Genomic DNA, 24,461 nt, shown 5'->3' with positions numbered 1-24,461 from the left:
GGACTGTAAAAAGACACAAAGTGGCTGTTATATTTTAAATGGGTGATATTCTAGTGAGGGGAACGGGGAATTTGAGTGAAGGGTAAATGTAGGCAGTTTCTGTCCATTTCAGTCAGAAGGCAGTGTATGTGTATTGTGGGGCATCCCATAAAGAGGGCAGAGTTAAGGTTGTGTTTACCTTAACTTTATATTTCCTGGTTTTCAAAAATCTGAGTTTTGCTGAACTTAATATCCCGGAAGGCTACAAGGTATAACTGAGCAAACACAATGAAGGGTTTTGCCATTGAACTTCCTAGTTTTTAACACAAAGTGAAATGTCTATTGGCAGAACATGGTGGTTATTTAAGCAGTTGTAGTTCTCCCCTATATTTGCCAATGATACAGTACTGTACTTAGATAATAATAAAAAAGACTTCAGCTATGTCTTTGAGAATGTCTTTACATCAGCGTAGCCATGCTGGCATAACCCTGTTGTGTGCACACAGCCGACATGGACAAAAGTGGTTTTTCAGTTGGCATAGCAACACCAGCTTCCTGAACAAAGATGGATATATTAATAGAAACTTTCATTGGTCATCATAACTGCATCTACCTGGAGAGTCAAAGGTTGGTATAGCAATGTTGCTCATTATCATCAAATAAGCACCTAAATGAGTCTTAGTGTGTATAACTGGATAAGCAAATATTTTTTCAAACTATGTTTACATTTCACTTCCTTCAAAGGGCTGGTGAATGCCATGCACTCTGTTGGGGGCAACCCTTGAGTGTCTGAGACTCTGGTGCAATGAGTAGAACCTTGTTTAGTCTTTGAGGGTAAAAAAAAAAAAAAGTCCAAGAATGTGTCAATGTTAAGAAAAGATGCTCCCCCTCATCCCCGAGGTTGTAATTTGGCAATCATTTGGTTAAATGGCCCCAAATTTGGATCTGTGACCATACCCCTTATCTCCATGAGGCACATCAAATTTCAAAGCAATTTGAATAACTATACGGATTTTAGAGCACTTTGAAAACTCCAGATCAGCTTTCTGTTTATTTTAGAGTGTAACTTGAACTTCAGTAGAACTGTTCTGCTGTTATCGAGAGAAGATGGGTGAGGTAATACCTTTTATTGGACCAATTTCTGTTGGTGAGCAAGAGATGCTTTTAAGCTACACATAGGTCTTCTTCAGATCTGGGGATGGTGTGCTAATATCCTGGGGCCAATATGGTTACAACAGCACTGCTATGGTACCATTTCTTAAAAGAAGGTAACCGGATCCAAAAAATCACTTAAACTCATATTTGAGACACATTGATTTTAGTGGGACTTAAATATGTACTCAAATGTTTTACTGAAGCAAGACCTTAAACACTTTTAAAATGTCTTGTGAGCATAGAAGATAGCACGGTGTCACATGCACTTTCATAGTAATATATATGTTATCTAGGATTCTTCATAATATATGAGCCCAAATATATTTTAAAAACAAAACAGCTAGCATTCAAATAACTGTACTTTAGTCCATAGAAATCAGAAATGGAAAAAGAGCACTGATATTCCTGACAATACAGAATTGTTTCAGGGGGTAGCTGAGTTAATCTGTAACAGGCAAAACTTAAAAACCAACAAATGGTCTGGTAGCACTTTATAGACTAACAAAACATGTAGATGGTATCATGAGCTTTCGTGGGCACAGCCCACTTCTTCAGATGACTGGAGAATTGTTCCATAATGTATTTATCTAGTACATTAGCATAAAATTGTGATATCCTGTTACTAGCAGAAGCCTTCTGTGGAATAATCTTTTTATTCTCTGGATGTCTATTGTTTTAAATAGATATCGGATTACCACTGTTCAGATAACGATACATAGAATTTCAAACTAAGGGTAACCTATGACACGGACTATATTTGTCAGCTTTTTGTTAGCTAGGATTATCATTTCCTTCCCCCGTGCATGCATACGTATGTATATGTACTGTCAGTCTCTTATCAGAATCATGAACCTTCCTTCATTCCATCCAGGCTATGGGCCATGAATATATTCATGACATCTATTTATGTGTAGTCAAGTGCCCAATTTCCATAGATGCTCAATAGGAGTCGGGTGCATAAATGCCTTGTGTGCCTGGGAAAATGACCCCCCTAAAAATACTTGATTGGAGTTCATGTAGGCTTGTTTTCTTCCTTATGCACATGTTCTCTTTATGGTGTTAATCAGAACTATTGTCCTCATTTGAGTTACTTCTGCAGGCTGATGATCTGTTAATTGAACAGTGCATGCCATCTGCTTTAGACCATATACTGTATGCCCAGCACAACCAATGATAAGAATGGTGGAATTTGAATCCGTTTCCTGTTGTTCTGTCTAATGCAACAGACTTAATCCTGACTAAAACAACAGGATAGAAAAGAAAAATGCTTGCCTTGATGACTGATCATTGGATACGTATGTACCAGTAATTTTTTTTATTGGAATGATGCAACTTTATTTTTCTTTGTCATAGTTCAGGACCTGATGCTTGTCTTACATAAGCATGGAACAGTAGAAAAGCAACTTAAACTATATCAGTAGGGCATAGGTGCTGACTTCTTCAGTTCTCAAGAGGTGCTTGACCCCTGCTCCTCCCACCAGCACCTCCTTCACATCTCAGAACAGCCAAACTTGATGGGCGGAAGGCACTGAGCCACGGGGCTGCTGGTAGGAGCTGAGCACCCACTATTTTTTCCCATGGGTGCTCCATCCCCAGAGCACCACAGGGTTGGTGCCTGTGAAATAAGTTACTTTTAATTTTAAATATATGGTGCAAGCACATGTGTGTACATTTAACAAAAGGTGGGCATTAAAACAAGCTTAGTCATTTGGTATAAGTTTGTATATAGACCAGCCCTCAGGCCATATTTTTATTAAGGAAATGTGTGCCTGTTTAGCTGTGGGTAATGTAGTTGCACTACTATGAAGTTAATATAAACAAAACCTGAACAGAAATATCCTGCTGCAGAATGATGTGTGTATCCAATAGCTTTATAGCACATTGGCATGTGATTGGGAATTAGGCCATTATATAGCTCCAGTGCTAAGACAATTATTTATCTTCTTTGAGATTCACTCTGAAGTTCTGATTTTCATTCCCATTGAAATGTGATTGTCAAATCTAAAACATGATGGTTGCTATTTATCCAGAATCTGTGGATTTTTTTTTCTGTAGCAGAATCTTGTATTATGCAGTCTCTAGAGAGTGTACTGCTAGAGGTACCCTGGGGAATCCAGGACCGGTTTTGGCTCCTAGAGAAAGAGAACTCACTCCTCTGAAGTCTTGTGAATTTCAGCGCCTCAACTGTCAGTCTTCCCTGCACACTTCATAAAAAAGGAAAGAGATGTTTTTATTTCAATGCCAAAAAAATAGGATCAGCCTACACCCTCCCACAGAGAAGCCCATGGGATGAGGGCTTAAAGAGGGACATCTCTTAATTTCTCACATGGGGACTGAAGTTACCCCTCCCCCCAGTACCACAGAGAGAACAGGCCATAGTGGCAAGTGCAAAACTCGTGGATCCTGGGGGAGAGAGAGGAGGCCAGGGTTATCTCTGTAGGGAGCCTTCAAGTCAGTTGAAGAACCTGCCTGAAGCCTCTTTAGCTTGGTCTAGACCAGGGGCTCCCAAACTTTTTGACATGAGGACCAGTCAGTCCATTCACGAGCTTTTGGAGGACTGGTGACATGCACTTGCATATTCAATAAGCAAATGATGAATATTCAAATAAGCTGTTTCTGGTCCTCCCAACAACCCCCCCCCCCCCCAGTGCCAGCTTTAGCAAAGCTTTTGATACTGTCAACCACAATTTTCTTGCCAGCAAGTTAAGGGAATATGGATTGGATAAATGGGCTGTAAGATGGATAGAAAGCTGACTAGACCAGGGTTTCCCAAACTTTTAACTTTAGTTGGAACCTGTTTTTTTTTTCTTTTCAATACTGTTTTTTGCAGCCCAAAAATATAAACACATATAAAAAAAGAATTAAAAATGAATAAATTTTCAGTGTTTCACCCGGCTGCATCATCCGCCCAGCCTGGGCCAGGGCTTGGGGGATCCGGCGTCGCATGGGCACTCCAGGAGGCAGGAGCAGGAGCAAACTGGGAGTAGGGTATCTGGCTAGGAGGGAGGGTGCAAGGAAGGGTAGGTTTGCCAGGTGTCCAGTTTTGTACTGGACAGCCCAGTATTTGAGGGTTCTGTCCGGGAAACAAATTGAGAAAATACCAGACATATAAAATGTCTGGTATTTTCTAATTAGGTAAGTTTTATTATTATTAGATGTATCAGTCCGTAGCTGCGAACTGCCTGGCTGGTAGATGTGCTCATGCTACCAGCCAGGCAGTTTGCAACTGTCTCCGCCGGACAGCCCCATTGCCCCCAACCCTGCTTCTTGGCAGCCGGTTCCCCCCAACACACACACACCTCCTCCCAGCCTGCCCCACCCCGCTCTCCTCCCGGCAGCCACGCTGAGACCCAGTATTTTTTTCCCATGGCCTGATACCGGGCCATGGCCCATAGTTTGGGAAACACTGGTCTAGACCAAGGTAAAAGGTACCCTAAAATTACCCCCTTAAGTAATAATTTAGAGTTAGAGCTTTTGACAGGGCTTCTCAGACAGTATTTTTTGAAGTATCCTTTTTTAAATGTCCCCAACGACCAGCTTGGAAGGCCTGGGTCTGGCTAACTTTATTGGGGCATTTCCCTGGATTTAGTGGGTGCAGAATGGGTTTGTGCCCCTGGCCAGCACCAGTTCACTCTTTTCTTTCAGCCAGCTAGCTCCCCTCTCCCACCCTGCACAGTTAACTCAGCTTTTACCTGAGTTTTAGTTCTACCTTCCACACAAGGAAACCTGAGGCAGGTCTCCAAGTACTTTCCTTCCCAGCTGGAATATGGCTAGGGGATGGGTTAGTTAGAGCTTGAACTCTGCCTCAGCTTGGGCCGGAACCCACCTGCTCTGCAGTGAAGACATGAGCTAAATCACCTGCTAGGTCTCCAATGCCCTGCACACAATTCCCTCAAAGAAAAGAAGAATTATCTTGCAATTGTTTAGGCACAAACCCTAGAACACTTCAGCACAAAGAACAAAGGGATCTATTCCCCATCACCTTTGAGCAAGGGCAGAACCAGTAAGGCTAATAGCTCTACACAGCTGGAATGTTTGCACTTGGGCTAGGCTGGTCAAGGTATTCAGACCTGAATGTCAATCACCTGGCTTGACTATGCAGTGAAGATGTACCCCAGAGAGCTCCAATGTAGAAGAGAAAGGGGGAAAGCTGCTGTAGAGACAACTGACCTTCCTCTCCTCCACTGCCCTTTCCACACAAGAAGGATGCGAAGAATGTATTGATGATTAAGCTAAATTGATATCCAATACCCTTAAACTAATTGAGAGTGCCCAAACATGGTGGTTATACATCGATTTAACTAAATTGATAAGAAACAGGTTCAGGTACATCAGTGCAATTTTCAGTGCGTAGACTAGTCTTCAAAGTGCTGGCAGGACACACGTGCCTGGTCCGGCCCTGCCCAGCTACCGCTGCTGGCATGCAGCCCGGGGCGGGCCGAGCCAGGCTGTGCAGGGCCCCACAGCTGCGGGGGGAAGGGTGCTGCTGGCCGGTGCTGCGGGGGTTAACATGGTCCTCGCCCTGGGCGGCCGCTGTAGGGTGGCCGCTGGGAGCTGCTGCAGCCCGCGATCTGGGAGCCAGGCGCGTGGCACCTGATGGCAGCTGTAAGGGGCACTATAGCTTGGCGCCCCGGGCAGCTGCCTGGCTAGCTCATGCCTTAATCTGGCCTGGTAACCCACAAAAACCCCAAAGCAAAGAGACAAAGCAGATTGCTCCCTAAATCAGAGTGCCACAAATCACCCCACCTTACTATAGGCTGGCTGTCTGCAGCATTGGCTGGTACTAGGCCCAGATTGCATGCTTCCACACAGAGCCCCATAGTCTGCAAGTAGGATCAAGAAAACCCCTGAAAATTAAAACTGTTAGGTTAGCCCATGATTTTAATAGAGTTTATGTCTACTGTCACAGGCCTGGAGATTCTGAGCTGGGGTTGCATGCTTTTTTTATAGTAAGTAGAAATGGTCTTTTTTTTCTGTTCATTTCAGTTTCTTATAAAACTTGTGTCATTTCAGTTATTCAGATTAAAGTTTCTTTTTTCTCTTGCATAATTGTGACATGAAATGTATGAATTTAAACCTTCCTTTCAGGTCTGTTTTATAATGTAAAGCTCTCTAGGAAAAACATGACCCCTCAAGATTGTTAACAATAGCACTTTATTGTTAATAATAGAATTCTTCAGTGTATTCATCAGCATCATTGCATAAATGGTGATATTGGAGGACTGGGTAGAGGGGAGATTACTCTCTTCCATAGAATCACTAATGCTGATACATTTGATTGGGCCACAAAGTCCAAATGTAATGTGTATGGCATATACTGGTTCTGTAAAGTGAGAGGGATTCCAGAAGATTCTCTTCCAGCCAACTGGGAGGATGTCCTTGAAAAGCAGTAGAAAATGCTGCCTTCTCTCTCAGGAAAGGGGATGCTGATGGGAGAAGGAAGCCAGAGCCAGGAGGCTGAGTTGCAGTTAGAAAAGGTTAGGAATGGCAGCTTTGTGAAGAACAGACAGAAGAGCTCTGTGTAGGATAGAAGAGCCAGAACTGAGTATGAACTTTTGAGTCATGATGATGGACTTTAGGTTTGGGACTTTGAAGGTTGTTTTTGTTATTAAATCAGCCTCATGTTTGGGCTTGTTCTAGCTACAAGACAGACAGTGGAGTTTGTAAGAGGGGAAATAGTCAAATAGAGTCTAACCATGAGAGGATGGTCAAGAGATGGCTGCCCTAATGCCTTATGGCAGACAGTTGTATAGTTCAGTGAGTAGCCACATGCTGCACTGTTCTTTGGTCTCTGTCTTGTAATCTCCTGGTTGTAAACAGAATTGAAGAAAGCACAAGAAGAGCGTTTGTTTGTTTGTTTGTTTGTATTTAAACTGAAATACGGCTTCCCCATAGATCCACACAGGTCTAGTGCCTATTGCAAAGGCAGTTCTTTGTCCTCTCAAGGTCCTTGTGGACATTGTTTGTTCAGGTTGGGAAGAGAGGTTTTTTTTTAATGAGATCAAACACATAAAAAGAATCTGATAAGGTACTTTGAAAGTTAAAAAGTTAATGTCCAATATATATATATAGCTAGTTAAAAGTTAATGTAATGAGGCCTAAAGGAGAAAACAAATTCATAAAGGTGAGGTGGGTGGTGTCTTCCTGCACTGAAATATATGCCAAGAAGTTCAAAGGTGGAATGATTGAGAATAGGAAACACAGAAGCTGGTTTAATGGTTGAGGTGAGCAATGAAAAGGTGGGTTTCACTAGCTTATAGTGAAAGAAGGAATGAATGTGGAGGATCACGTCAAAGCTTAACTCCCCTTCTGACTAACATAAAGCACAAGAAAGATTTGATTTATTTGCTAATTGGCTGCCCTTCTCAGAAGGTGCAATAGAATTTGATCTTTTTGACAATCTGAGGTTAATAGAGTCAATTGTATTTTAAAATGAAAATCCTTTGTTACCTTGTCATGCTGATCTCTGTGGAAGTCTGGTGTTTGAAAACAGAGCTTGAAACTATAATACCTTTAACCACTTATCTTCCTGGGTAAGTCTGGTCGGAGGATGGAGCAAGATCATTCTCACAATCATAACATATATTTGGTGCCCTACCAAAACCACTGGAATTATTTCATTTAATGAATGTTATAACCACCTGCAGAATTGGTTGAATAAGGAAAGACAAAACATCATTTCTTTACAACTAACATTTTCCTGTCAAGTGATAAAAACTTGAATAAACTCATCATGAATATTATCAACCCATAATGTTCTAGGTGACATCACAAGGATATTGGGTTCTTCTGTGGTTGTGGCCACCAGCATGTATGTTATGCTGTCTGTTGGAACCTGATTTCTGCATTCACATCAGGAAGGGGCTGAGCATTCAAACTGACAAGAATCTGGTGCTGTGCAATTCTCAAGACAGTGAGTAGGGCTGAAGCAAATGTGAATGTCTTGCCTCAGAAAAAATAAGATGACAGGCTCAGTGGGGAAGAACAGCAGTGTCATGCAGGCACACATGACATCCAAAACAAAGCTGGCAGGTCTAATTTTACCTCAATCTGACCTGAAATGACCCCTTTATCCTATAACAGATTTTTTAAAATTAAGTAGATGTTACCTGCATATCACTTTAAGTACCATCAAACTATTGAAGTTACCTGTACAGCCCACTCCAAAATTTATTTGGCAGAAAAAATGGTGGTAACTAAAGACGAGGCTTGGAAGAAATCTTTTTTTTTTTTTAAATAAATTTCCAGGGATAACATTGATGTTTGTTTTAAGCAATTTAAAAAAGTTGATTTACATTTCCAGTTATCGAAAATTATGGAAGGGGTCAAACAGTAATTACTTAATCACAGTAGATATTGAGATTCAAAAAGTTCAAGCTTTATAACTGTTACAACCCAAGTGGTCACCATTCCATGTGAGAATATACAAAGTAAATATCCTTAAATCAAACTTAATGAGTTCTCAAGCAGCATTTTTCTTATTTTGCGTATCTGTACATTTCCTATTACTGATGGACTTTTTTTGTAGTTTATATGCACAATGACATCAACATCTAATACTTCTAAGCCTACTGAAGTCTCTGCACACTACAGTTGGGGCCAAACTAACAACAACCTTGAGATAATCTGCCATAATTCTCAGGGCAAAAAACCACAACCTAGGGTAAGGAATCAGTGCAACTGGCATACACAGTACCACTTCAGCCACCATATGACTAAATGGTAGGGTAACACAATTTGCTGGCTCTCTAAGGACTTGCTCAGGGTCCAGTTACTGTGGCATCCCATTGTACCCAGTATGGGCATTCTTAATGGTCCATTTAGTATAGTATTTTGTCTTCCAACAATGGATAATACCTGATGCTTCAGAGGGAATAAACAGAGCAGAACATTCTTTGTTCTCTAGTGCCAGCCTCTGTCAATCAGGAGCATGAAGTTGCATGACTAACCATCTTGGCTACTAGCCATTATGGACCTATCCTTCATGAACTCATCTCATTCTTTTTTTGAAACCAGTTTTACTTTTGGTATTCACAGCATAGCCTTCAGATCTCATTGTCAACTGACTGTGTGAAGAAGTATTTCCATAGGTTTGTTAAAATCAGATGCCTATTAATTTCATAGTATGACCCTCGGTTCTTGTGTTATGTGAAGGGGTAAATAACATTTCCTTATTCACTTTCTCAACACCATTTATGATTTTATAGACCTCTAACATAACCCCCCTTAGTCTTCTCTTTTCCAAGCAACTTAGTTCCTGCCTTTTAAATCTCTCTTCATATGGAAGCTGTTCCAGATCCCTAATCATTATTGTTTCCCTTCTCTGCACCTCTTCCAATTCTTATATCTTTTTGAGATCAAGTGGACCTAGTATTCAAGATGTGGGCATCCCATGGATTTATGAGATTTACTGTCTTATTACCTAACCTTTTCCTAATGGCTCCTAACATTCTGTTTGCTTTTTTGACTGCTTCAGCACACAGCATGGATGTTTTCAGAGAACTATCCACATCTCTTCCTTGGGTGATAATAGCTAATTTAGACCCCATCGTTTTATATGCATACTTGGGATTGCTTTCCAATATGCATTTTTTTTGCATTTATCTACACTCCATATCATCTACATTTTGTTTCTCAGTCACACAGTTTTGAGAGGTCACTTTGTAGCTCTTTGCAGTCTGCTTTGGATTTTACAAAATAGCTTAAGATGGTTTCATCTACAGTCTTTGCCACTTCACTACTTTTCCCTTTTTCCAGATCACCAATTAACATGTTTAGCAGCACTGCCTTCCTACAGTTCCTTGCGGAACCCTGTGGTCTGTCTCTGCATTCTGACCATTATTCCAGCCCTTTGTTTCCTGTTTTTTAACTGGTTACTGATCCATGAAAGGATTTTTCCCCCTCTTATCACATGAGGCCTATGAAGAACTAATGGGAGTAGTAGGCCTCAGATGAATGCAGCTTGGTAATGTGGGGTGATGATAAAAGGAGACAGTGGTCAAAGGGAATTGAAAGAGGAGACTTTGAAAACATCCCTTCCATCCCCAGTCGATGTGAGGCAGAGTTCTGGGGTGAAGAAGAGCTGCTTGTGTGAGTCTCTCCACCAAAGGGCTTTGAAGGAAGCACTGGGAAAAGCTGGATGAATGAGTAAAAGGAAATTCAAGAGGGGAAAGTTGGTTTATTTTGGGACTTCACTGGCTTTTTTTCTTGTAGTGTTTGTTAGAAGCTCTAGAATAGGGGAAAGGAGCAGCATGGGAATGGAGTCTGGACAGAGCACCTGTTTTCTTCCAGCCAAGGTCCTCTCTAGCAATGCTGGTGTCCTATGCAGCCCAGCACCTGCACCCCTCTGCAGGGAGGTGTGTATTTCATGAGAGGGCCAATTCCTCCATGGAGTGGGGGAGAAGGGCTGCAGGGGCAGAAGCCGTTTCATGCAGGAACACTGCATGGCTGGTAGGCTCACTTGCAGCCTCGGGTGAGCAGGTGGGAGGTGCCGCCACCTGCTGCTCCCCCTGAGTCCTCTGGTTCGCAGACTCATGCCATTTGCTACTACCTAGTGAGTGGCAGCTGGTTTTATTGGGGGCTGGGGCTGGTGGCGGCACTGAATCTGCAGGCAGAGGAGCCAGCTGGATAATGGGGCTGGCCAATGGATTTGGTACATAGCAGGCAGCTGCCAGGGCACAACAAATGCGGGGCACTTTGGTGTTCCAAATGTTGTAGTGCCCCACACATCTGCACAGTTTGCGTCTCAGTAGGGCTGGCCCTGTTTCTGCAGCTTCTTGAAGCACATGGGGAAATTCCTCGTGTGGCACAGGATGTACTGACACAGACCCCTATGAGATGCCTTTGATCCAGAGGAAACTCTAGCTTTCATTGGCCAGCATTAGTTCTTCTGGCCTTTCTTACCCCCACAAGGGATGCAGTTTTGAGTAAAGCTGAGGCTAAACCAACTTTTCCCGAGAGGGAACAACCAGATGGATGAAACCCCCCTGACTCACTTCCCTTTCTCCTGGAACAGAGCAGCCATGCTCTTGTTGTGGGACGAGCTCTCTCTCTTCCTGCCCCTTCATCAGCAACATGGAATAGAAAGAGCCCAGCTCAGCAGCACAGGGCGGATCTGCTCCCTTCCCTCCTGTGAGCTGTGGGATGGTTCCTGTCTGCCCCTTTCCCCTCCACTCACCCTCCCTGTCGCATCAGGTCCAGGAAGGAGAAGCAGGGATTGAAGAATTTGTGGAACTATGGTCCCCCTTCCTCCCAGGACTGGAAAGAGGAGAAGGGGACCTCACTGCAGTCGTCCAGGCCTGGGAGAGTGGTGACGAGCCCCAGGAGGATCTGAAGTGAGGCTGACCTGCTGGGGCAGGCAGCAGGGCAGATGTGAGGGTGCAGGGCTAGGCAGAACTGATGTGGAGGCAGAAATAATACAGGAGTGGGAAGGCAGGATTGACTTGGAGGTTGAAGAGAGAATTTAACTGCTGGGCAGGAACAGGCCAATGTAGCTTAATGGGTCCTGCATTAGAGGGTAGGGTGGGGGAAACACTATACCCAATGTATCTGGAAGAGAGGGCAACACTACACATTGGTGGGGGTGGCATACAAACCCTGCAGTGGAAAGGAAGGAGTTGAAGGAGCTGCTCTGGGGCCAGAAAATCCCACAGCATAGGTGTGTGCAGCACATTCCATTAGGGTGTGCACCCAAAGAATTTTTTGAAAATGTACTTTGCCCCCCCCATTAGCCACACCCCTGACCCCTGTTAACCACGCCCCTGGCCCCCATTAGCCACACCTCTGGAGGTAACCCTCTCTGGGTAAGATGGGCACATGACCAAAAGTAAAAAGTGTCATGTGACACCCTTCCCCACAAGGACTTTTCCCACCATCCTCCTACCAATAGGGATTAATTTTGCTCCCTCCATCCCCCCTCATGCAACTATCCTGCAATTGCATTAACCCAATGTGTGTAACATTAATGCGGGGGTGGAGAGGCTGGGGGGGGGGGAGTGTTCCCTCTGAAGAGAGTTTCCTGCCATGAGCAGAATGTATTTTGTGTTGTGCACTAGTACTGAATTCATGTGGCTTGTTTGGATGTGCCATTGTGGCACCCAAGTTATTAATAAAATATCTACCTTTCCACTCTGCTGCCATGTCTCCTCCCCTTGCTCCATCAACTCCCCTGGTGCCTGCTGCCCCTCAACCCCTCACCCTCCTCTGCTGTCCTGACTCCTGCCCTTCTCACTGCCCTCAGCCTTCCTGAGACCTGCCCCCCTCCACCAGCCCTTCTCTCCCCCCTGTGCCCACTCCTCCAGTAGCCCCACTCTGATCAAGTGAGCTATCCCTCTTCATCCCCTCTCCTAACACCTCCCTCTACACACCTGCCCTGCCTCTCTCCTCTGAGGCTGGTCCTTCCCATGCAGGTGTCTGCCCTTCTGCTTCACTCCCAGAATCCCCTGGCACCTGCACCTTCCCTTAGCCCTGCACCCTCCTGGTGCCTACCCCTTCCCTCACGGCTCCTGCCCCCTTTGCCCTTTTTTCCCTGATGTCCATCCCCTCACCAGCCTCTGCTCCCATTCCCCTCATGCCCCTCTGTGCCCTCACACATGACTTGCTCCAACCCCATGTTCCTCATTCCTACCCCTTCTGTCAAGCCTTCTCCCAGCACCTCCCCCTCCAATCCCCAATGCCCTTACCCTCTCCTCTTCCAGCATCACCCTGTCCCCTCTCCCACTGACACCTCCCCTCCTGTCCTTTTCCTCATTGTCTCCACTTCCCCCCTAGCATTTGTGTCTCCTCTACCCTGGCCCCTTGGTGCCTTCTCCTTTCTTCCCCCTCTCCCCTCCTCTGCCGTACAAGCCCCTTCCACCTCTTCCCCTTTCTTCCTCCTCCACCCTCCCCCACCGCAAAAGCCCCTTCCTCTCCCACCCCTTCCTCTTATTCCCTCCCCCCTTCTTTACCTTCAGCTTTTGCCTTACAGCTTGCAGGGCTGGAGTCAGAGCCAGCCCAAGCTAAGGGCCGGGGAGGGGCACCCTCGGGGTGCCGCGCGGTGCTGCCAGGACGGGCGGGGGTGACCCCGGGGAGCTGCGTGGTGCTGTAGGGCGGGGACCAGACCGCAAAAATGGCTCAGGCCACCATCTGTACTTGGGCCCCAGCTGCTTTTGGAGCTGGGCCGCTGGGTTTTAAAGTTCCCGGCATTTCCCCTCTCAGCTGTTGTGCGGCGTTTGAGGACGCTGCGCATGCGCGCTCTCTGCCCCACAGTGCCCAGTAGATGGCTGCAGGGAATTTAAAGTGAGGGGCTTTGGCGCTCTGTCACAAATCCCCCTCTTCCTCCAGCAGCTGCTGGCTAGCCTCAGACATTTGGGTGTGCCTGGGCACACCCCGTGCGCACGCCTATGTCCCACAACACCACACCTTAAAAACCCGCAGACTGGAGCAGGAGCTAAAAAGGGGAGCAGAGTATCCCAACAGTAGGCAGACAGAGGAGCTGATCTAACCTACACTCTCAGTCCCAATGGAGCAGCACCAGAGGGACTCTTGTTTCCTGAGATTTGGCGTGAGTGGTCTGATCAAACCTTCAGACACTTCATCTTTGTGAGTTCATTTTTTACTTTATCCTGTGGGAAGAAAAGGCAGTGGTAGGAAGTGCTCCAGGGAGGCAGCACAGAGCACCCCAGGGTACACATTTTTTTAGCTGCCTACCATTGGCTTTCTGGATTGGAGCTTGGTGGAGAAGTGTGGCCTGAGGCTCCTGTAGAATCTCCAAAGAGGGATGTTTACACAAATCTGTCCCAGGTGTGGAGAATATAGTTGGGGGGGGGGGGGGGGAAGACACTGCAGATAAAGAGTCTCTGAGATGTCAGATCTTGATCCAATGTAGGAGGAACTCTGAGGCCCCTGCTTAATCCTGAGGGTTTACCTGTTGCTGCATTCTTTATACATACTCCGCCAGGGACAGATTTAAATACCTGCCATGACTAGATGGTTAAATCACTGGAAGAACGGACCACCCCAGAAGAGAGTGGCAATAAAGAAGACAATCTGCTGCGCATCTGTTGGGCAATGGTGGTGGTGAGCCTCTGCACCTACATGCGCATGCACGCATATGTGATATGGAGTTCAAGAATCCAAAGATAGACCAAAACCACAAAATAATCTTTTTGAAAACTGGCTTCCTCACTGCAGGAGGAGTAACAGTTAATCCGAACTAAGGACTTAGTTTGGATTAACTTCTGACTGTTGCGTGTAGCCGCGGGCAGTCAGTTCAATCCCGGGCTTCATTTGCAAGTTCAAATGCCTACATTAGCCATTCTAGTTCGAACTAGGGGGCTAGTGTAGACATACCCTAAAAGAGCTGCAAGTGGCTTTCAAGCTGTGGTTGGTTTGGTCATTCCTGTTTCCAGCCCAATGTATTTGTGAATCACTTCTTTCAAGAGCTCCTTAACTTTTTCACATTCCCATCACCTAGCAAGAGATAGTGCAGTCTGGTAATGACATTTTTGTTTCTTTGCTTTTGTATTGCCTGCTCTGCTAGCACAGCCCTCTTGTCAGCACAACATTCGCAATGTCCTGTGCCAATACGTAGAGCTTTGCCTTGTCCAGATGACTAGAGGGTGTCTTCTGTCTTTCACCCCCTCTCAGTATCTTGAGTATTTTTACCTTCTTATTTCTTTCAAGATGGTTTCTGTCAGGGCATTAAAAAGATAAAAAGAAAGGCCTTTTTCTTCTGCTTCATGTAAAGCTCTGTGCTTTCAGATATCCTGATTAGATTATCTGGTTTTCTTAGCTGACATTGATCAAATTAGCCATGAACAAGTGTCTTCAAGTGATAAATTTCCACAGGTACTTGGTGAAATATGGGAGGATCACATTAACAAATGATCAGATTAAGTGGAAGTGTTTAATAAATAAGAGGCTATTTCTTTATGATGCAGTGGGATTCTTTTGGTTTACAGTTAGACAGAACAAACTGCAAGAAGGTATTGACATAGGATGCCTTTGGGGGCACTGAGATGTGTAAGGCTGAAGGTGAAATATTTTCAGCCACATGAGAAGGGGAGCTAGCACTTGTATAAATACAGGCAGTCCCCGGGTTACGTACAAGATAGGGACTGTAGGTTTGTTTTTAAGTTGAATTTGTATGTAAGTCGGAACTGGTACATATTGTAGGGGAAACTCTAGCCAAACATTTCTCCAGAGCTCAGTTTTATTCTCCCACCCCTCACTTCCCTCAGTCCTTTATTCTCAAGCTGAGGTGTCTGCTGAAAAAAGCCGCTCTGCATCTCCCTGGTCTGCTGGGGGGAAGGGGGCCGCTAGCTTCGCATCTCCCTGGTCTGCTGGGGGGAAGCAGCTAGTGTGGGGTTGCCTCACCCCGCTTGTAAGTAGGGATCCGATGTAAGTCGGATCCATGTAACCCAGGGACTGCCTGTACTTTTCTTGAAGAGGTGGGATTTTTCCCTTTAACTAATAAAATGAATCAAGAAAAATATCCTTCTTGTATTTCCTCAAAATGAATCAATCTCTTGAAATGATTTTTACTAGATGTTTTCTCAGTGTCTTCATTAATATGGGCCTTGGAATTAAGTTTCATAACTCCTTCCTTTTTAAAATAACTTTGCTATCTTTAGCTTTCTCTATCTTTTCGCTTTGCTTTAGATGAGGAACCTTTCTTTGTGGGTGTGGGTTTTTTTTGTTTTGTTTTGGTTTTTTTCATTCACTGAAGTTGATGAGATTTTTCTATAATTTATTTTATAACTTTTGCCCATGGACTGGCATGACTGAATTTTATATCATCTGATTTGTAGACTGGATTTACATTCTAATATTGCTTTTCTCCCTAAACATGTGGGAAGTCTCGCTGATAGTAATAGGATCATTGCACATTTAGGAAGTGTGGTATATTGGAATCAAGTTTAGGGGGGAAATATCTTAATTTAATGCTTTCAGTACCTTTTGTGCTGTAACAATCCATTATCTCAGTTTCACAGATGAGGAAACTGAAGCACGGTATAGTGAAGTGTCTGACCTTATGCCTCCCAGACAGTATCTTGGAAGAAAAGGGAACAGAACTGAACACTCTCTTGGTTCCTAGCACCGTACTTTGGCATTTTGACCTATAGAGAGATTTCTAGTGTCTATCCTAAGATTACTTACGTTACCTACTAATGCAGGGGTGGGCAATAAGCGGCCTGTGGGCTGGATGCAGTTTACCAGGATTAACCCCCGGTGGGCCACCAGATGCTTTATTTACCTGAATGGTAATGGCTGCTTGCAGCTCCAGAGGCCGTACCTGGAGGCACGTGGGTAAATCAAGTATCTGGTGGCCTGTCAGGGGCTAATCCTGGTGAACCACACATCTGGCCCACAGGTCACTTATTGCCCACCAAGAACTAATACAACTTTGGAGAATGTTGAAATAGTCAAGGAAATAGAGGGGCATTGACAGTCCACGGGGATTTTCAGTGAGTAAGTTATGGCCTTCTCCTGTGTGGTTATACTTGCTACTCGCGGGTCAGTTGTTTCTAGTCATCTTTCAGTACATTGCATGAAGGATTGATTTACACAGATTACATAATTCTGGTCAGCTGAACAGAGTTCCTCTGATGGTGTAGAAGCCAAAATTGATACTATCATGTGTGGATCCACCATGTAACCTATGCTTACCTACCATGAGACTGAGATGTGAAAAATAGATCTTCAGTGTAACCGTATACTAGTGTGAACTGCACAAAGTCCCTGAAGTCATCCATTATTTTTGGAAAGCTCTGCTTGTTTGGTCTCCATCACCCTTCAAAAATAGGATTATATAAATAACTGTATGGCAAGCATCTCCTAGTAGGAATATTCTTCAAAATATATAGATGACTTTAGTTGATCAAATATGAAACTATTGTGGCCTGCAAAAATGTCTGCTTTTTTATTTGCTTGGGGGGCGGGGGAGAGGAAGGAAAGAAATCTACATTCTTAGGTTTTTTTAATTTCCCCAAATCCTACTTATGTTCATTTTCATTTGTATAGGGCTTGTCAGATAAATTACCTACTAAATTTATCCTTAAAGAAGTGCACATCCGATGTTTTTACCAAGCTAAAAAAAAAACCAACAGAAATGAATGACTCCTTTGTTTGTTTGGGAACCTTCGTAATTGTGACTGAATCACTGTTACATAAATGATACATGTTCTTTGTTGGGTAAGCTTTACTGTGCTTGTAACATAGTGCTGCTGACCCTGCTATGGATACATTTTTCACTTTTATGCTCACTTAATCAGACTTGTCTACACTGGTAATATCAACCCTTAAATTAGATGCAGTAGCATAAAAGAGTGACTTGTGTGCTTCTGAAATGAAAATCTTTTCATGACGCCAATTATGATGTTATGAAAGTACAAGTCTGTGGACAACCATATATTAATCAATCCGTTACTATGTAGTCTCTGAAACTAACCCAGTGATTCCCCAGTGTGACAGAAGGAGTGTGTATTTTCAGGTAAGGTTACCAGAGTGTAGTTATTCAAATTCTGCTTTTCCATTCTGCTAATGAGGGCAGATTAGTTTGTGACCATGGAAGGATGCTAGAGTGAGCCCTTTTCTTCCCTGCATGCTAACGTCATGTTCTACCACAGTTCCCTGAAAAACATGATACACATTCACACAGCCATGCATGACTGTCAGTGCTACACAGCTATGCAGCCACCATGCACTGAGCTATATGGCAGACCATAAAATTAATGCAGTGAAAACATGCATCCACACACAACAATCAAGATTCTTGATCCTCCCCATAATCCCTTTTATGTACCATCTTGCTGGCTGTCTATGCTTTTATCTCTGACTGGAAGCAATCCTTTTGCATAGCACCTCTGGTTCCATCCCGATTGCTTGGCATCCATTGCAGTTTGTTTAGATTCACTCATCTGCAATGTTTGATACAGCAGAACAGTATCCCCTAAGAAGCCATAATCATTGTGTCACCACTTGGCCACATGAACACATCAGAATCTTGGTGCCAATTTGGGCTGAAGTGAACCAAACTCACAACTTTAACAGCAGAAAGAGGAACACTGAACTATACAAAGGTATATCTAAGCAGCTACTGGTTGAACTCTGGATTAAACAGTAGATAGTCTAGCAGTACCTTAAAGACTAACAAAACATGTAGATGGTATCGAGCTTTCGTGGGCACAACCCACTTCTTCAGATGACTGGAGTATTAAAAGTCCAGATCCAAGAATAAATAAGGAAAAGGGGAGAGGGGAAAAGAAAAAAATTGTGAATCAGATTGTTCAAGTTACAAGAGGCTGAAAAGAACAATGCACCTCTATAAGTACCTATTGTGAGGTTGGTTGGTTAAGTCATTAGGATATGGAAGATAGTGTGCAAATTGTTCTTATTAGTCTCTTGCAACTTGAACAATCTAATTCACTATTTTTTCTCTTTTTTTCCCCCTTCCAACCTCCTTTCCTCTGCCCCCTCCCTGGCCCTGCCTTCCCTTATTTATTCTTGAATCTGGACTGCTAATACTCCGTTCATCTGAAGAATTGGGCTGTGCTCACAAAAGCGCATGAAACCATCTATATGTTTTTTTAATCTTTAAGGTGTTGCTAGACTATTCGTTGTTTTTTAAGTTTTTCCAGTTACAGACTAACTCAGCTACCCTTCTGAAGCTTCTGGATTAAACAGATAGGACAAAGAGTGCAGGGAGAAGAGAAAGGGGCTTGAGGTGAATTACTGGATGGCCAGGGGTAAGAATAGGACAGATGATGGTGTCCCAACAATCTATTCATTTTACAGTGAAATGAGACAAGCAGCCATATATTCATGGCACTCCATGTCAGCATGGATTCCTCTGTCTGTGGAGCTGGGATGGGTGTGGGTTTAGAACGTGGGTGTCTGTCAAGACATGAGTCAGCCCACCCGAGACAGCTAATAGAGGGAGGAGCAGGGGTGGGTGATCCTAACCTGAGAGATAAGCCTGGCTCTGATTCACACAAGCCATTCTGATACATCCTAAGAAGAGCATAGTGCAGAGGAGGTTTCCCACACCAAAGAATCAGGGGAGGTCTTGTTATCTCAGACTGGTAAAATGGATGGAGGTTACTGTCTTTGAAAACTGGATGTAGCCTATAATCCTGCCTTTGGTTTTAGCTGTGGCCCAATGGAGTGCATTTGTACTTGTCCACCTCCCCATCATTTGCTCACCTTCCTCTCCTGATCATGTTGCTCAAAATGCCAGATGACTGGGGTAGTAGAAGAAACGCAAACTGGTACTTCACAGTGTTTAAATGCAGCAGTTTTTTCTTAATGAAAAAGCATTAATGTAAAACATTTGTGTCTATCCCTGCCAAAATACAAAATGCTATAAAACTATGTCTGAAGGCGTTCATTACCACCCCATGCCATCTGGATGTTAAGGCACCCTGCCACTCTGGCAGAAGCCAGCTTATTGTTGATCTGATTTTTGGTCTGTTCCTAGAGAGTAGTAATAGAGAATTTTTCACTCAGCAAAAAATCCAGGCAGTCTTTGAGATACCCTGATAACTGACTGGGCTGGGATTGCAAGTTGCAACACTGGCAGGTAGAGGCTTGCCTTTGTAAGGTATCCATCACAAGATGTGGAAAGATTTTCTTGATAAATTGAGGCTCTTATCTTCGATGCCTGGTCTAACTGGTATTTCTTCCATTTTGGTATCTGAAGTAGCACAACAACTTGTGAGGCTGCAGCAGACTGAAAGGGTGCAACATAGTCAGTCACCACTATCTTTCAGCACCAGCTCCCTCGCCTCCCCAAAAATGTTTTGGATAAAAGGCAGGTAAAATTGAAAAGTTTTCAGCATGCACACATTTAATGGCAGAATGAGTAAGCCAGCAGACTAGCATTCTATTGAATTAAAAATGGTTACTTTTTGACTTGTGACTCAGAGAATAAAATTGTATGAATTTATGGGCACTTGCCACATTTTTTCCCCTCAGTTTGTGAGGAAGAAGTGCAGCAGAATTTGACGCACTAAAGCAGGGCCCAGCAACTAACAGACCAATGTCAGTAACAGAATTCTGAATGTGAGGGCAAAGCACCAGAGAAGCAGGCATTACTCAGTAGTGGACTGGCATAAAGAATACTGTCCAGGTGCTCAGAAAAGCAAATGGAATTGGAGGAGGTGGATGCTGAGGAAAATGAAAGACAGATGAGTTGCTGTTAGAATATGTCCGCCATAATCATGAAATGAAGAAACAAAACATGGAGTTTCACAGAGACAAATTTGAGGCACTGTTCAAAAACATGAGCTGGGAAGCTGAACCCTCAGGAATTATGAGCCTCTGGGAACTACTTCAGAATTATCATGTACTGGCAAAAGGTGCAGAAATATTCCTGAGAGAGCCAGTCAAGGAACCACAAATCCTCATAGCAGCAGCAGGATCAGTTTCCCTGATGCTAGGCACTAGAAATAGAACCAGTAAACTGATGATTCATACAGTCCATGAGTGACCAGGTTTTATATCTTACTCTCACCTGAAAGATGTGCAAAGATATCTGATCTGCCCACTTCTTTATCATCAATTTGGTTTCAATAAAGGTAAAGAGACAGGAATCCTTATTTCTTTAACACCTGCATACAAGCTACATTTGAATATAAGACAACAGCCTTTAAGCACCCCAGAGCAGCTCAAACTTTTCATGCAATCCCAATATTGAGCCCCATGGGATTTGCCATATAGCTCGCATGTGCAAATGGTATCCTTTTTGGCCTTTTCTATATTCTATAAAGTCCCCCTGTGGTAGAAAGATGTAAATTTGTTGGTTGTCTATAAGTATCCCCAGTTCATAATTGTGTGCCTGTAACCTAGTCCATCCTCAAGTACTCTCACTTAAGCTCACGTATAACATGTCCCAATCACATATATGGCATTCAAGACCCTGCAGTCAGACTGCAGTACCATCTTGTGCCTTTGGCCAACTAAAAATGATCCACCATCATCAGCTGACCTGAACCCAGATTGTATTTTGACTGCCTCTTGTCCTGTTGACACACATCACGGTAAGCCTTCATCATGCAGGGCAGCAGAGGTATACTGGGCTGCCTAAAATCACAGTTGGCATGGCTATCCCACTGACGACTGCTGAGAAAGTTAGGAGGAACAATACTTGTTTAGACTGACACAAGCCAGACTTACAGAACATCATGCATCCTTCCAGGACATCTCATGTAAATATCCACGAATGTGCCATGGTTAGCCAGAAAGAGCTATAGGACAATGGAGTACAATCTGTTCTTGCTAACATAGATTCTTGAGTATAGTGGTAGGCATAGGAGGGGTGTATATGCATCCCAACAATTGTACCTGCACCATTTGGAATGCACATTTGTTCAAACCTCGCAATTATGTCTGGAAAATTTCCAAATTGGAGATACCTGGGGGAGAGTATGACATTAGTTGTCTTGCAAACCTCAATGACCATCATATTAACTGTAGATTTTTCAACCTCATGCTAATTGCCAATAGATTTGTGGCAGTCTGGAGCTGCCAGTCTCTACTGGATGATAGCAACACACATCTGGACCGTTATTGGCTCCCTCCTTGCATGCTTTGTGATAAGTTGCAATGTTATGAATCCTGGGATAAGTTCCCAGATAGCTGTATTGCTTGTCACCACCAGGAATCATGTCTCTGTCAACACAGAGCATGACAGCAACATGCTAACATAGTGTGGCTGTGTAGTAGCAGGTTAGGCTACCATACACTGACTCAGATATGTGCCTCAGTCTCCCCACTGTACAATAGGGAGAATACTTCTCACCTTGCACAGACTGTGGTGAAGATGTATCCATGTATATTTGTGAGGTGCTCAGGGAATTAAGTGAGGGGAGGCCAAATAGATAGTAGGTAGCTTGTTATTAATCTGACAGACCGGCTGACGCCCAGATAAACCTGTTTAGATATTAATTTTTCTGTTAGTCTTAAAGCTGAGAAAGCTAATGTTGAAGAGAATCTGGAGGTGACAAGTTTCAGAATGGTGGCCATGTTAGGCTATGTCTACTCTACACTGTTCTTCCAGAAAAAGCTACGCAAATTGCGAGTCACAATTTGTGTAGCTTTTTCCACTTCTTTTTTCAGAAGAGGCTTTTCTGACATTTGGCCCGTCTACACTGAGCCAAATGTCGAACCTCCCCCCTTTTTTGGAACATCCTTTTTTCTTTGTAAAACAAGGTTTACAGGGATACCAAAAAAGCCTTGTCTGCTCTTCCAAAAAAATTTCCGAAGAGTATACGTGTTCCCTGGACGCAGCAGAGTTTTTCCAGGATACCTTTGGGATCCCGGAAAAAACTCTGTAGTGTAGACATAGCCTGAGTCTGTAACTTTAAAAAACAAGGAGTCTTGTGGCACCTTAGAGACTTACAAATTCTCTCTCTGTAGCTCTATCTACATCTATAGGCTATATATATCATGAGCTTTTGTGGGCAAAACTCAATTCTTCAGATGAGCAGTGATCAAAAGAACTTCTTACATGTTGAAGTGAGTTTGGTGATGACATTCCATATTGACCCAATCACCATGACTGACCCTAATTGATGCCTTTTGTTGGAAGGCTCAAGATCAGAGGCCAAGGATTTACTGCAAATTAATTTACCTTCCCACCCAGAGGTGGGTCTTCAAAACCTAAGCCCCTCCTCACACCTGCTAAACCTGACTTCTGCACCCACCCTACACTCCAACCTCTGCCTTGAGCTCCTCCTCACAGTCCTGAACCCTGACTGATGCACCCTCCCTGTCCTGACTCCTGCAACCCCCACACCTATCCCCCTGTCTTGAGCCCCCAAAGCTCTTGCCCTGACTCCTGCACATCCCAAATCCCCACCCACCACAACCCCTACCCTGAACCCCCTGCATTCCACCCCAAACTTAAATTTCTTACATGTACTGTCTTATTGCAGCCCCTCCCCAAGCTATCTGCCCTGAGCGCCCCCCCCCCCCCAATGTGTGTGATATAATAGTACCTATAAGAAATGTAAGTTACTTTCACTCCTGAAGTATTCTATTCGTTCACTGGGGTAACTGAGACATAGAATAGTTCAGTCATTTTGTCAGCTTCAAGAATTCAAAAATCACAATTTTTTCAACAAGGGTTCTTTTAATTTGCCTGTGGGCATGTGTGTTTTTTATGTATGTGCATAAAATTAAGACTGAAAGTCTCATGAAACTACGAGATTTCAAGAGTGGGGTCTTTAAGAAGAATACGGAATATTGCAAGATGATTTTTGTAACACTGAAAGCCCCACACAAAGATACAAACACCACCTCTTGTGATGCAATTAAATGAACAAAATAATTGGAGATTTGTTGCTTACAAACAGCATCAAGTATTGTAACGTTTCCAGCTCACAGTAATACAGCGACCTATTTCAGGCATAGATTAGAGGAGCAGTTTTCAACCAGAGGTCTGTAGTGTTGGTTCCCAGAGGTCTGTAGTTGTTGTGGCAGAAGTGAACTGTGGAGTTTTTATAATACAATGGAGGAGGGGACCTCAAAAGAAAAAGGTGGAGAGAATCCATGAGTTAGAAAGTGAGTTACTTTCACCTATCCTTCCATGAGCCCAGTGACATGACATGTACGTATTATTGACAAATGATGCCATTTTATCAATTTAATTGTGCCATATTTCTTCTGGGTACAATGGGCATCTGGCATGATACTGAGAAGAAATCGTCTGATATTAACAAGCTAAATGAGTCATAAGTAGTTCTTAAAGTGAGTGTTTCAGAGTAAAGTTTTCGGCGGCCTGTTCACAGGCAGTTTTATGCACAGAGCACAATCTTGTGTGCAAAGACATTTTAATATGCAAGTATTTTTATTGAGAGACCTGAGGAGATTAATGTCCTGATTGTTTTGGCACCATTTCTGACCACAGGTATACAGCAGTATGTTTTATTTCTGTAATAAAGGTGCAACACATAGAAGGGTTGGTAAATCTAGTCTTCGTCACCTGGCATGAGTCAGAATTACAAATGTCATCAGGCAGGGATGTTATTCACTGACTTTAGCTGTTACAATTCCCACTGTCCTTTCAAAAAACAATTAAAACTTTTGGTGTCTTAGGTGCGTAATGATAAACTGGTGGTCAGGAATGCTGTTATGGGGACCTATACAATTACTTATACAATAACTGACCACCTCCCAAGTATATGTTCCTTTATCTTGGTATCCTTTATTCTTGGTTTACATGTGATGAATCAAGCAATATATGTCATTAATTTGCTGTCCTTAATGAGGAGCCATTTGTTAAAGAAAATAGCTATGGACTTCCAGGTAGGCTTCCACACAACTCATATTAGAGCTTGATCCCTTTT

Source organism: Pelodiscus sinensis, chromosome 1 (assembly GCF_052426305.1).
Source record: "Pelodiscus sinensis isolate ZL-2025 chromosome 1, ASM5242630v1, whole genome shotgun sequence".
Taxonomy (NCBI): Eukaryota; Metazoa; Chordata; order Testudines; family Trionychidae; genus Pelodiscus; species Pelodiscus sinensis.
This window is presented reverse-complemented; position numbering follows the sequence as displayed.